Genomic DNA, 13,418 nt, shown 5'->3' with positions numbered 1-13,418 from the left:
GAGAGGGAGAAGCAGGCTTCCCGCTGAGCGGGGACCCCGATGTCGGGCTCGATCCCAGGACCCTGGGATCACGACCTGAGCCGAAGGCAGTCAAATGATAATATTTTTAACAGGGTGAAATTTATTTTCCTCTCATATAAAGAAGCTCTATCATATGCAGGGCTGGTATGCTAGCTTCATCATTTTAGGAAGGATTGAGGATCTTTCTAGCTCACTGTCTCTCATCCTTAAGGTGTTACTGTTGGTTTTATACTTTAAAGAAACTGCTAGAGATCTGTCCACTTTATACACCCTCTAGGCAGAAAGAAAGAGAAAGTCAGAGGGCAAATAGGCACATGATGGCCGAGTCGATCTTTTCCAGAAACAACACCCAGTGGCTTCTATTTCCACTTCATTTACCTGAGTGTTATTTAATGTCTCCACCTCTCTCCCATCTGCAAGGAAGGTTGAGATATCAGGGCTATTTTTTATCTTAACATGTTGCCACGCACATTAAAATTGGGATTCTGTTAGTCAGGAAAAGGAGACAATGGGCATCATAGAGGGAACGAGCAGTTTCTGCCACAACCTCACACCAGGGTGTATTAGGACTCGTGTGCTTTTTACTTATTCATAATTATTTATTTTTGAAATACCAAATCCAATCTATCTCCCAGGTCTGTTGAATTTGCCTCCTAAAAGTCTTCCAGAAGACATCATAACCCTCACAACCCAGTTCAACTCCACAATCCTAATTAAAAATCCACCTTAATCCCTTGGTTCCCCACTCTTAGTACATTTAACATCTGACCTCATGACTCCTCAATATGGTCCTTTATAGTCTCTTGTCAGAGTGAAAATTTGATAGAGTCAGTCATCTAGATCCCTATTTGCTCTTAGAATAGAGAAAAACTTCTTAATGACCTACAAAACCTTGCATAATTTAGGATCTTGCTACGTTGCCAGTCTCATTCCACAATAGGCTCTAATGTCTCTCCCTTCTTCCCACTCTCTGTCTGCCTGTCTCTGTCTTCACAAATACTGGTGTTATTTAAGTTCCTTAAAAGCACTTTGTTCCTCCTATATGACCCTTTTGTAGCAAGTGTAGGTAATTTTCTCACTTTTTTCCTTTCTTAAAATTATTTTCCCTCCCTTCAAAAGAGTAAAAATTACCAAATGCCTGGTCTTTCTTGTTCTAAGCATAACTGAAGACAGCTCAGTGTGTACTCTTAGAGTCATAGACCCCTGCCTCTTCAAATTTGCAGTTTTTCCTTTATTTCTTTGATTATTTGATTAAAAGCTATTTCCACTACTACTCTGTGGCAGGGACCACATCTGTGTTTTTACTCCTGAATCCTCAGCACCAAAATATCTTAGGCCTTAAGATCATCAAATCTCTCTTCCCCCTTTCTATCATTTACTTATTTAATATCCTTCCTTTATTTTAAGCACCTTCAAAAGTAATATTGATAATATCGCAGTGACAGGACACAAAGGAACACATGGCTGAGTCTCTCAGACTGTAATATGTGGGACTTTGGAGGTTTATGGGGAAATTCCTGGAGCTTAGCAGGGATTGGCAAACTACAACCCACAGGTCAAAGCTGGCTACCACCTGTCTTTGTCAATGAAGATTTACTGGAAAAACAGCCATGTCCATTTATTTGTGCATTGACTATGGCTGTTTGTCCTGTAACAGCAGAGTTGGGTAGTTGCTCAGAGAGATGACTTCAAAACCTAACGTATTTACTCTTTACCCTTTACAGAAAAAAATTTTGCCAACCCCTGGGAGGTAGGAATTACGTGAGAATTTTTAGATTTGGAATTTTCTGTTTGATGACAACAAAACAACACAATAACAGCATTTTCTAATAATCTGTATGGCCAACTTAGAATACTCCCCTTGGTTTTGATACTTTTGTGTTCTTGTCACTTTTACTAAAGACAAATGGAATAACGGCATTCTACAAATAAAGGCATCACAGTTGTTTAAATGGAGAAAATGACTTAGAAAATTTTGGTTACGATACGGCACATGGTACTACACACAGGTCAAACTCCCAAGAACCTATGTTGCCATGGTTACCACAATGTTTCCATTGGAAGAGGGCGAGTCACTCACATTCATTGTTTGGTTGTATCAACATGCAATTCAATAGATGTAAGAGTAGCAGTAAATGCATAATATGTATTTTTTTCCAGTGCTGATTTTTGGGTACTTTATTACATTTATTTATTTTACTTTTGTAAAGTGGCAAGTTAAATGGATATTTTTGAATAGGAAAAGTCAATGTAATCGGAACAACTAATCATAATAATTCAGACAATAGTACTTGAAGCTCCAGATCATTTCAGTCCAATGAGTTATTGAACTACACACATCTTCAGTATTCTTCTAATGATACTACACCAACACTTTAGTTTCAGCAAAAGATCATCCTTCACGTTATTTGAATTTGAATTGGATTTTGATTGATTTTATATTTTCTTTGCATTTTTTGTTTGGCGTGATAATTGTGTAAGACCTATGAGCCTAAAACATTTATACTGAACTTCATTTTGGTGTATAATATGGCATCATAATATTTTTAAAAAATAGTATAAGAGTGGTTCCTTATATGAAGATCTGTACCTTACTCAATTTTGAGAAACACTGAACGCACCTGTTATTGAGGTCTGTGATCTGACTCTGGAAGAAGCTGGTCACACCAGAGGCCTGAGACATATGCTCTCATAGAGACTATGCTTCATAATAAGATAATTGTACCTACCAGACATAGCCACTCATTCATTTATTCACTCATTCTTCAGATATTTTTTGAGCATCTCCTCATGGCCTATATATTTTGAGAAACTGGCCACTGAGACTAATAATATTCAGTTCCTGATCTCAGGAGTACCAAGTCTAGTTTGAAAAACAGAATACAAGTGATTCTACTATGAGGTAGTAATGACAGTGTAGATATGTATACAGAGTGGGAAAAGAGAAGGGTGTCCTTGAAGACCTGGGGGTGTCCTTTCACAAGGAGATGCTGTATAAATTGGTTCTTAAAGAATGAATAGAAATTACTTAGGCAAAGGCAGGGGAGAGAAGGGAGGACATTGTCAACAGAGGGGCTCATCCCTTGGTTCGAAGGGGAACCGTGGAGGAATATGGCAAGAAAAGGTCTCAGATCATGCCTTTTTTACACTCTCAGTATACCCTAAGTATACCACGAAAGCCTCAAACTAGCTTAATACCCAGCATGAACAGACACTAGATACTGGGATTAGGGGGATTTAGGGAGCCACAGTGCCCTGCATCTTAAAGAGGGTGACAGACGATTACCCACTGTCTCAGCCTCAGGCACCACCTTGAAGTCTGCAAAAAGTTTTGGTGCTTCCTTCCTGGAGCCCTACCCCTCACCCCAGATACCTATTTCCCTTCTACGTCTACAACTTAAGCTCCGTGCCAGGGTAAATACCAGTTCAGTTGGAAAGCGGCCTGCAGGGTCAGACCGGGAACCACAAGAAGGCGCTGCTCCCTTCAGTTGGTGGTTTGACACAAATTCATCTACTATTTCTGAGCACATGTCTCCTTTTTTAGAGCCTGTGAGATGCTCTTGCAGGGCAGTTTGTCTTGCTAAACACATGAACCCAGATTTTCTAAAAGATTCTACCAAAGGATCAAGAAACTAGAGGAACGGGCCTCTCAGCTTTAAGTGTATCCCCAGATGAAACCTTCCTCTGCTTCTCCACAAGCCATGCTGTTTGCTTCCTACTCAGGACTTGTAATCCTGCTGATACTGAGTAAGTAACATTTATTCAAAATTCCCAAGATGTTCTCTTCCTTGGTTTTAGGATGACTTTTTACCCTTATTAAACTAGAAACTATCCTTCTTATATTATCACTATAACAAAGTCTTTACTTTTCTTTTTCTCCTAGGAGGGACCACTGGAGACACAGTGACCCAGACAGAAGGTTCTGTTACCCTCCGTGAGGGGACACCGCTGACCCTGAACTGCACCTACCAGAGCAGCTACTCAGTTTTTGTTTTCTGGTATGTCCAGTACCAAAACAAAGAGCCTGAGCTCCTCCTGAAGAGCTCATCAGAAAACCAGAGGGTAGAGCATCGCGGTTTTCAGGCCGATCTTAAGAGTGACAAGTCCTTCCACCTGGAGAAACGCTCAGTGCAAATGTCAGACTCGGCCGTGTACTACTGCGTGCTGGGAGGCACAGTGAGAACAACAGGAGGGGGAGCTGAGCGCAAACCCAGAGCGGCACAGGAGGCACCTGGAAGTGGGCAGCCTGGAGGGCAGAATGATGACTTATTTCTCTCCGGTCAGTGTCCTGGGCTGGGCATAACTAAAGGGAAGGAAAAAATTCCAGCTCGGATGGCTCCTCACTCAGGAACCCTGGTGCTACTTTAAGCTAGGAATGGAAAGAGGCAATCTAAGTAAAAACTTAGATTATAGATATGTCTATAAATAGAATCCTATAGTACATGGCTTTTTGTGTCTGGCTTCTTCACATAACATCATCTTCTCAAGGTATATCCATAGATCAGCACTTACTTACTTCTATGGCTGCACAATAATCCATTGTATGGACAGCCCATACTTTCTTTATCCGTTCATCCATTGATGGGCATTTTGGTTGTTTCCACTTTTTGACTATTATGAATAATGCTGCTGTGAGCATTCATGTACGGAGCTCTGCTCTTTTAAACCCTAATATGTAGTAAGTTAGAGGTTTCTCGGTATTTTTGTTTTTTGATTTTGCTTTTTTGGTACTAACATTTCTTTTGGACATAAAATGAATAAATATATGAGAAAATGCTCCTTACAAATAATGATTTATACCAAAGTAACATATTATTATTCTAAGTTATATCTACAGTCATTCAAGAAAATTTCTGAGCACCTACTCATATGTGCCAGTCATTTTAATAAGTAGTGGGAATACAGTTCAGGTAACAGAGTTTCCTGCCTTAGAATTTTTAACACAGTGCATTAAAATACCATAAAAGTCTTAAAATAATGCTTTTTTCACAAATCATTTTATTCACACACTGATTTCTATTTGTTCCCAAATATTTATGGTGCATACAGTTTTATGGGCATTGGACTAAGCACTTTAAATTCCTCCCCACCCCTCTCTAGATACTACCAAATTCTCATTTTACAGATTACAAAATTGAGGTTTAGAGATATTAAGTGACTTACATAACCAGGTTACATAACCAGCTGGGAGCAGAAGTTGGGCCAGGCCCAAATTCGATGAGTGACCAATATTCTTAACAGCTAATTGGTTGAGCCTTCTAGAAACCTGTCTTCTTTTTTCCCCAGAATGTAATTGTAATCTTAGATTTCATAATTGTTGATGTTTTCATTTGGTGGAGAAGACCCCAATGCAATAGTAAAAGCTGCAGTTTACTCAATTGGCAATCACAAGAGTCTATATACATATCTGCTTATTGAAGCCAAAAATACAGTCACCATCTTTTATGTTCTTGAACCATAAGGTTGCTCATACACTCTCTGATTGAATAGCCTGGCTATTCTAGGAGTCATCACTGAGCCCCAGTAGCTGTTATCAGGAGACATACAGGTATTTGCCATGGAAATGGGGGGTGTATTTTCCAAATACAAACAAAAATACTGGATATGGCAAATATGTCTACTCATTGAAACTGCAGGACACAATACTTTTGGTGTTGCTATAGCATATATCTTATTAAAACAAATTTGTTTTCAAATAATTAGTAAATGCAGGTATAATGTCAATATCATGTGAAAGTTTTATTGATTCTCATAGATTTTTCCAAGCACATTAATAATTGTTTCAAATAAAAAACTATCAGGGACAAGTTTCTCACTATAAAAAAACAATCTTCAAATCTAGTGTTAGCCGAGTTTGTTTTAGTGGCTTCAAGAATTTCCAGGGTTTTCAAGGTAAAGCTACCTGATGAAGCTGAGAATGAGGATAAAAAGACCATGGGGCTGAGAGATGATGGACTCTGAAAAACAAACTGAGGGTTCTAGAGGGGAGGAGGGTAAGGGGATGGGTTAGCCTGGTGATGGGTATTGAGGAGGGCACGTTCTGCATGGAGCACTGGGTGTTATGAACAAACAATGAATCATGGAACACTGTATCAAAAACTAATGATGTAATGTATGGTGATTAACATAACAATAAAAAAGACCATGGGGCTATTTCCACCTCTCATGGTAACAATACTGATTTATGAAGAATAATAACATTAAAAATTTTGATGAACCACCTCTTACAAGAGACACACATGTTCTCATGGACCTATATCTAGAGAGGCAAAACACAAGCCCCAACATTTAAGGCTACAAAGAGCTTACTGATTATAATGCAAGGGGCAAATGCCAAATAGGTATTGAACTCTGCTGGTATTTTTTATAGTATTTCTACTGTTTTTTATAATGCCGTGGCTACAAAGTTATATATTTTTAGGATTTTCCCCCTCTCCCATTTTCCACCATAATTAATGTGTGTAGTTTGGAAGAGGAGGGGGTATTTTCAGAAATATGTGTACTGAGTTATACCAGAAATTCCTAAGCTTAGGCACTGAGTAGAATTTTCTGGACAGTAGCTCCTGTGTCTACTCAGAGGTAGGTAGGGCCGCTTTATTTTCCCTAACTAAATAATTTAAGGTATATTTCCTCATATTTGCTGACAGTCCAAAGAAGAAATGCTCTGAGACGTGAGCAATAATCATGCCAGCCTTCAAACTGTATTGGTTTAAGCCTTGAGCGCTACCAGAATAAACATCTGGCAAAGTAACACATGTCAAGATAAAAGTTAACAAAGGAAACGGCATTTTCCCCTGAGGAAATATTCAACTAACAGATAAGTTGCGAGGTACTAAATCTTTATAGGTTATGGTGGTTTTTTTCCCCTCTTATTTTAAGAGTATGTAAATACTTTTTCAATACACCTGAAATTTGACTGATGGATGAATTTTTCCAGAGATGAGGTCATAATGGCAAAGAGGATACTCTCATCCTGTATCCAGTTAAAATGCAGGCTGTCTTGGGAGTGGGGTAAGCTTTCTAACCTGCCCCAAGAAACTAGGACAAAGTATCATCCACTCTTAGAGCACGAGACAGCTTCTCCTCCTCTGCTCATCAACAGAAATATGGATGCTATTTTGGTCACCGACCTGTATCTCTACTAAAATTGCTCTCATTGCACCAGACATCCTCTCTGCCTCTCTGTAGCTGACAACCTGTCTATACCTCCTGTGACCAAATTTTCTGGAAGGAAAATGGGGAGCACAGAAGGTGAGAAAAGATCTGTTTTGCTGCTGGGAGGTATGGCTTGGCACTGAATCACTGCCATTTCATAATTTCTAAGCATGATTCTTAAAACGCAGAGTGGTCCTGGAGAATGGATAGTCACCATTCTTACCTTACAAAGACTAGGTCTCCTACCAGACACGATAGGTGTAATCTATGTCAAGATGTAATGTAATGTCAAGACTGTATTGGTTTCCAATCACGGGACACCTGGGTGGCTCAGTTGGTTAAGCATCTGCCTTCAGCTCAAGTCGAGATCCCAGGGACCTGGGATGGAGCCCCACATCGGGGTCCCTGCTTGGCGGGGAGTCTGCTTCTCCCTTTCCCTCTGCTGCTCCCCCTGCTTGTGCTTTCTCTCTCTCTCTCTGTCAAATAAATAAATAAAATATTTTTTAAAAATAAACTTTCCAATCACTTAAACCTTCTTGATACTTGCCACTTGATACCTTGTCTTGTGGTCCTGAAAATTCATATCTAAAACAACACTACGAACAGAGTGGGCAAAGTGAAGAAGACAGACAACACCAAGTGTCTACAAGAGCATGGGGCAATGGGAATTCTCAGATGCCACTGGAGGCAACATGAACTGGTGCAACCTTGCAAACCATTTGACAATACCTACTAAAGCTGAACATATACATACACTGTGACCCAGCAATTATACTTATAGGTATATACCCAACAAAAAACGTGACCCCTGTTCATCCAGGAATGATGTACAAGAATAAGAACACATATAACATCAATAATTGTAATACCTTTAAGCTAGAAAACAACCCAAATGTCTATCAGCAATTTCAAGGATAAGTAAATTCTGAGAACAGACTATACAGCAAGAGAATGAATAAACTTGCAATATGCTCAATATGGAATGAATCCCACAAATATGACTGAGTGAAAAATGTCAGACACAAAAGAAGCTCAAAAATCGGTCAGACTAATCTATAAAATTATGTCAGGAGAGTAGAGCTAATGGTTATCTTTATAGGGAGATAGTGACTCAGAGATTGAACAAGGGAGGTTTCTGGGATGTTGATAACATCCGTTTCAGTCTAGGTGCTAGTAATATGGGTGAGTTCACTCTATGAGAATTCACCAAACTCTACACTTAAGTTTTGTTTATGTATGTATATCACACTTTAATAAAGTTTTTAAAAGTATACATTATTTACTCCATTAACTGAGTTCTGAGAACACAATTCATAGGCAATCTATTTTCATATCCCTGTTGCCCCTCACACTGTGCCCTCATTTAACAGATGCTTAATAAACCTTTGCTCAGTAAGACTTAGCTACTTCGGATACATATTTGCAAAAATTCTCTGCTCCCAGTCCTAGAAATATAACATGCCGGGTGGACTTGAACTTCCCCCTTAATGTTTGCTTCTCTCTAGAACTGCCCAAGTTGAGACCCTCAGCATCTCACATCTGGTTTTCTGTAATAGCCTTTGAACTAGCTTCCTTCCTAGCAAGGTCTCCTCCCTGGATCCTACTCTTTATCTCACAGAATAATTAATCTTTTTAAAAAAATACAGCATCGAGGGGCGCCTGGGTGGCTCAGTCTGTTAAACATCTGCCTTCGACTCAGGTCATAGTCCCAGGGTCCTGGGATTGAGTCCGGGGGGGTCTCCCTGCTCAGTGCGGAGTCTGCTGCTCCCCCCCCCCCCGCTTGTGTGCTCACGTGTGCTCGCTCTCTCTGTCAAATAAATAAATAAAATCTTTTTTAAAAATTAAAAACTAAAAAACACAGCATCAATCACATCAGTCCACTGTTTAACAACCTTCAGTGACCGTCCTTTGCTTGCATTAGTTAAGGTTAAAACTTTTGATGTGGCTCTCAATGGCTTCTACAGTTTTGTCAGGAACTTTCTGCTTCAGCAGATTAGGTCTGACTCAAGAATGAGATTGGGGAACACTCACTGTACTCCTTAAATAGCCCTACAGCCTGTTGCTCCTATAATCACCTTTACCTGAGCGCTTGCCATTATGACTCCTCCCAATCCCAGAGACTTTCTCAGACCATTCCTGCCTCATGAAGAAGTTCCTGGTCACTCCAGCCTACAGTGACTTCTCCTTCCCTGTGAAAAGCCCGCCACTAATTATTGCCTCTGATAAATTACCTAATATTTTTAAAATATTGCAATTGCACACTTCACTTTACAATGCACTTTCATAAGCATTATCTCATTTACTCCTCATAATAACGTTGTGAGCAAACCAAGGAACAGAGAGTTAATCTCATTTTACAATTTAAAAACCCTAAGGTTCAGAGAGGTGAGGTGACTTAAACCAGTGTAGTCAGCCAAGGGTATAGCCCAGGCTCATCCAAGCTCTCTATACCAAATAACCTAGTTGTGAGTTTATATGTTATCATCCCAGAAATATTATACATTTTTTGAAATGTGCTTATACTTTTGTATCCTTCAAGCACTGGACAAGGCATTTAGGGGACTCTGCAAAGCTAAGTTCTTCTATCTCCATATTGTCCCCACTCAGCTCAAGGATTGATAAAAACATACTACTTCGTCTCTATGAGACTTCTGTAGCAAAATCTAAAGAAACACATCACTTCATCTTCAAAATACTTAGCTTTAGGGAGTAGGGAGAAGGGAAGAGCCCTTGTAAGGCCAGGCAATCTTAATTTTACCTCTGTAACCTAGGCTGTAAATTGAAAAAAACCAAAAGGTTCAAAGGAAGCCAGCAGAAGTAGTGGCAGTGGGCTTCAAGAACCTCAATTTAATCACAATAAAATAAATTTCAAATTGATCACATTCCAGAGATCATTTCTCAAATAATTCCACTTTCAGTCAAAATGGAAAACTTTTTGATTTTGAAACTTGGTTTTATAAAATTTAATTTTATTTATGCCAAGGCTAGACAATACTAAATCTTTCTGGAAGCAAGTCAGAGAACTAATGTGATGAAATGAGAAGGGAGAAGGATCTAGGCATATGTTTAGACACCCAGCCCTGAAGGTAAATATTGCCTTCTTCCCTAACATTCTGGACTCCTTCACACTGGGTATTAGACACCTGAACAGTGAAGGTTAAACATCTTGATAAACAGGCCTAAGAAAGGAAGAGGGAGATGGAAAAGCAAAAATAAATCTAAACACTAGAAATAAGATATTCAAACAAGTTTTATTCACCCAGTGAAAAATGCATCACCTATCTATTTCCTGTCTGATCCCTCATTCCACCTGCCTGGGCCTGGGCTACAGGGAGTACAGGCAGGAAATAGAATTTGCTCTACTTATCTGATCCTCACCAACTGAAAGCAATTTCAGATAGAAATCATATCTTGTTTTGGTTTATATGCTTTTTATGGAGTTTTGCACATCATAGATAACTGTAAATTTCCAGAATGAATGCTTGAGCTTAGGGATTCCTGAACAAGCAGAATGGTTTGAGAAGCTAGGTGACATGCTTAGCTAAAGAACCTTGCCAGCATAACTCTACTCAAGACTCTAATTTTAGGAAGAGTTAAAACAAAGTTAATTTTAATTGGTGACAAAATCTATTCAAAATGAATATTTATCGTCTGAAGAGGAAGAATCATTCTTGTGTTCACTGATTTGGTCATCGTAATTGTTATTATATCAAAAACACTATCCCTCAGAGCTTATGTAAGAAAATATCACAGCTGTCTGTCAGCAATAACAAAATCCCCATGCCTTAAAATTACGTAAGCAGGGAACACTGTTTTGACTTCTTACTATACTACAATCATACTCTGCATAAAGCAAACCCAATCTAGAGAAATAGAGAAATAACAAACTATGGAAATGACCCTTTTAAATCTGCTGGGTTTGTTTCACTAGCACAAATAATTACAAAGGAAACTAGACAAACAAACCAACAGACACTGAGCCCTTAATTGACATTCGTGAATTCTCTAATAAAACAACATAGCAGGAGGCAGCTCAATACCATATACATGCCTCTGGAATGAAGAGAACCTAAGAACATTAAACATCTAAACCTGGCTTTCTAAAAGAAAATACTGGGATGTCTGGGTGGCTCAGTTGGTTAAGCATCTGACCCAAAAAGATGACGCAGGTGTTAGAATGATCAGACATGTACTTTAAAATAATTTTGGTAGGGGTGCCTGGGTGGCTCAGTTGGTTAAGTGGTTCAACTCAATTTCTGCTCAGGTCATGATCCCAGGGTCCTGGGATTAAGCCCTGCATTGGGCTCCCTGATGGATAGGCAGCCTGCTTCTCCATCTCTACCACTTGTGCTCTCTCATGTGCTCTCTCTCTCTCTCAAATAAATAAATAAAATCTAAAAAAAAAAAGATTCTCTCTCTCCCTCTGTCCCTCCCCCACTCGTGCTCGTTCTCTCTCAAAAAGCAAATAAGTAAAATAAAATAAAATAATTATGATAAAAATGCCAAAGTATTTAATAGAAAATGTAAACTATACACATGCAAAGATGTAGAAGTTTAGGAGAGATTAGAAATATGTATAAAAAAAGGAAGTAATTAAAATGAGCTAAAGAGAAACTTGGTGATAATAGAGTAAAAGATCAGTGAACTTGAAGACAGTTCAATAGAATTATCTCAACTGGAATAAAAGAGGTAAAATGGTAATAATAAATAAGTAGAACAAACTTTTGAGATCTGAGGGACATAACAAATGGTTTAATATGTGTATAATAAAAAATACCACAAGGAAGGGGAAGAATAGAGCAAAAAAAATGTATTTAAAGAGATAATGACTGAGAACTTTCACCTGTGAAGAAAGTTATTAATGGACAGATTAAAGGTCAGAGAATTCCAAGTGTAATAAATACAAAGGAGGTCCCATCTAGGTATATCACAGCCAAAGTTCTGGAAAAAAATATTAAATAAAGATCAGGTCTTAAAAAGCAGTCAAAGGAGAAAGACAGACACATTACACTCATGCAGGAACAAAGATACAAATAATAACTAACTGACTACCAAAACCAGTAGAAATAAGAAGACAATAAAACATTTTCAAAGTGCTAAAAGAATCAAAATATGATCATCTAAGATTCTCTCACTTGCAAAAATATCCTTTAAAAATAAAGGCAAAATAAATATATTTTCAGAGAGATAAAATCAAAAATTATTTATCTCCAGCTGACCTGCAGTCCAGGAGATTTTGAAGTTCTTCATGTTATAGGGAAATAATATCACATGGAAACGCAGATTCACAAAAAGAAACAAAGAATATAGAAAGGGTAGATACCTAAGTAAATTTTTTAAAGTTTTGTGGGTAATTTTAATAACTTCACTTACTTTAAAAAGCTACTATTTCTGGGGTGCTTCAGTAACTCAGTGGTTAAACATTTGACTCTTGATTTTGGTTCAGGTCATGATCTCAGGGTTGTAAGATCAAGCCCCATGTGGGGCTCCACGCTGGGCATGTAACCTGCTTAAGATTCTCTCTTTCCCTTTCCTTCCACCTCTCCCTACCCCCAGCTCTCTCGCTCTCTCTCTCTCTCTCAAAAAAAAAAAAAAAAAGAGAGCTGTTTCTTTAAAGCAACATAAAAACAATGTGTTGTGTTCTTATAGCATATTCAGATGCAGCAAGAACACATTTTCTTCATAAAGGGAAATAATATTATTTAAAAGCAGGCTAGGATAAATTAAGATGCTCATTTTAATCTCAAATGCTACTCCTAAAAATAGCACAAAACAGCAGAGAATATCTTTGAGACCTCAGAGCAGGCAGAGATTTCTTGGCATGGTACAAAATATACTAACCATAACAGAAAGTTTGAGAAGTAGGACATGAGCAAAATTTAAAATTTGTATTCATCAAACAACAATAGTAAGAAAATCAATAAGCCGTCTAAAGTCTAGACAGAAGTATTCCAGAAAGAATTATTTGGAAAAGAATTATTTCCAGAATATATAAAGAACTCCCACAAATCAACAATAAAAAGATAACACAATAATAAAATACATAAATAGGATGACTAATAAGTACATAAAATATGTTCCATGTTATTAATCATTATGAAGATTCTAATTCAATTCACATGCAGATGCCATTTACTCCCACTAGAAGACCTAAAAACAAACCATGCGACAACTTCAAATACTGGCAAATACATGGAGCAACTGGACCTTCCATGCACTGCTAGTAGAAGGGAAATTGGTAC

General features: G+C 38.3%; 1 long non-coding RNA gene across 1 annotated transcript; it reads left to right on the top strand.

Moving 5' to 3' along the window:
* Positions 1 to 3,438: 3,438 nt before the first annotated feature.
* On the top strand, positions 3,439 to 5,720 carry LOC114217819 (uncharacterized). Its single transcript, XR_015768525.1, has 2 exons — positions 3,439 to 3,768; positions 3,905 to 5,720. It is a non-coding gene; the product is annotated as an uncharacterized LOC114217819 (long non-coding RNA).
* Positions 5,721 to 13,418: the final 7,698 nt, after the last annotated feature.

This window comes from Eumetopias jubatus, unplaced genomic scaffold (assembly GCF_037043125.1).
Source record: "Eumetopias jubatus isolate StellerSeaLion01/CBP00866 unplaced genomic scaffold, mEumJub1_p1.0 scaffold_7, whole genome shotgun sequence".
NCBI lineage: Eukaryota > Metazoa > Chordata > Mammalia > Carnivora > Otariidae > Eumetopias > Eumetopias jubatus.
This window is presented reverse-complemented; position numbering and strand designations above follow the sequence as displayed.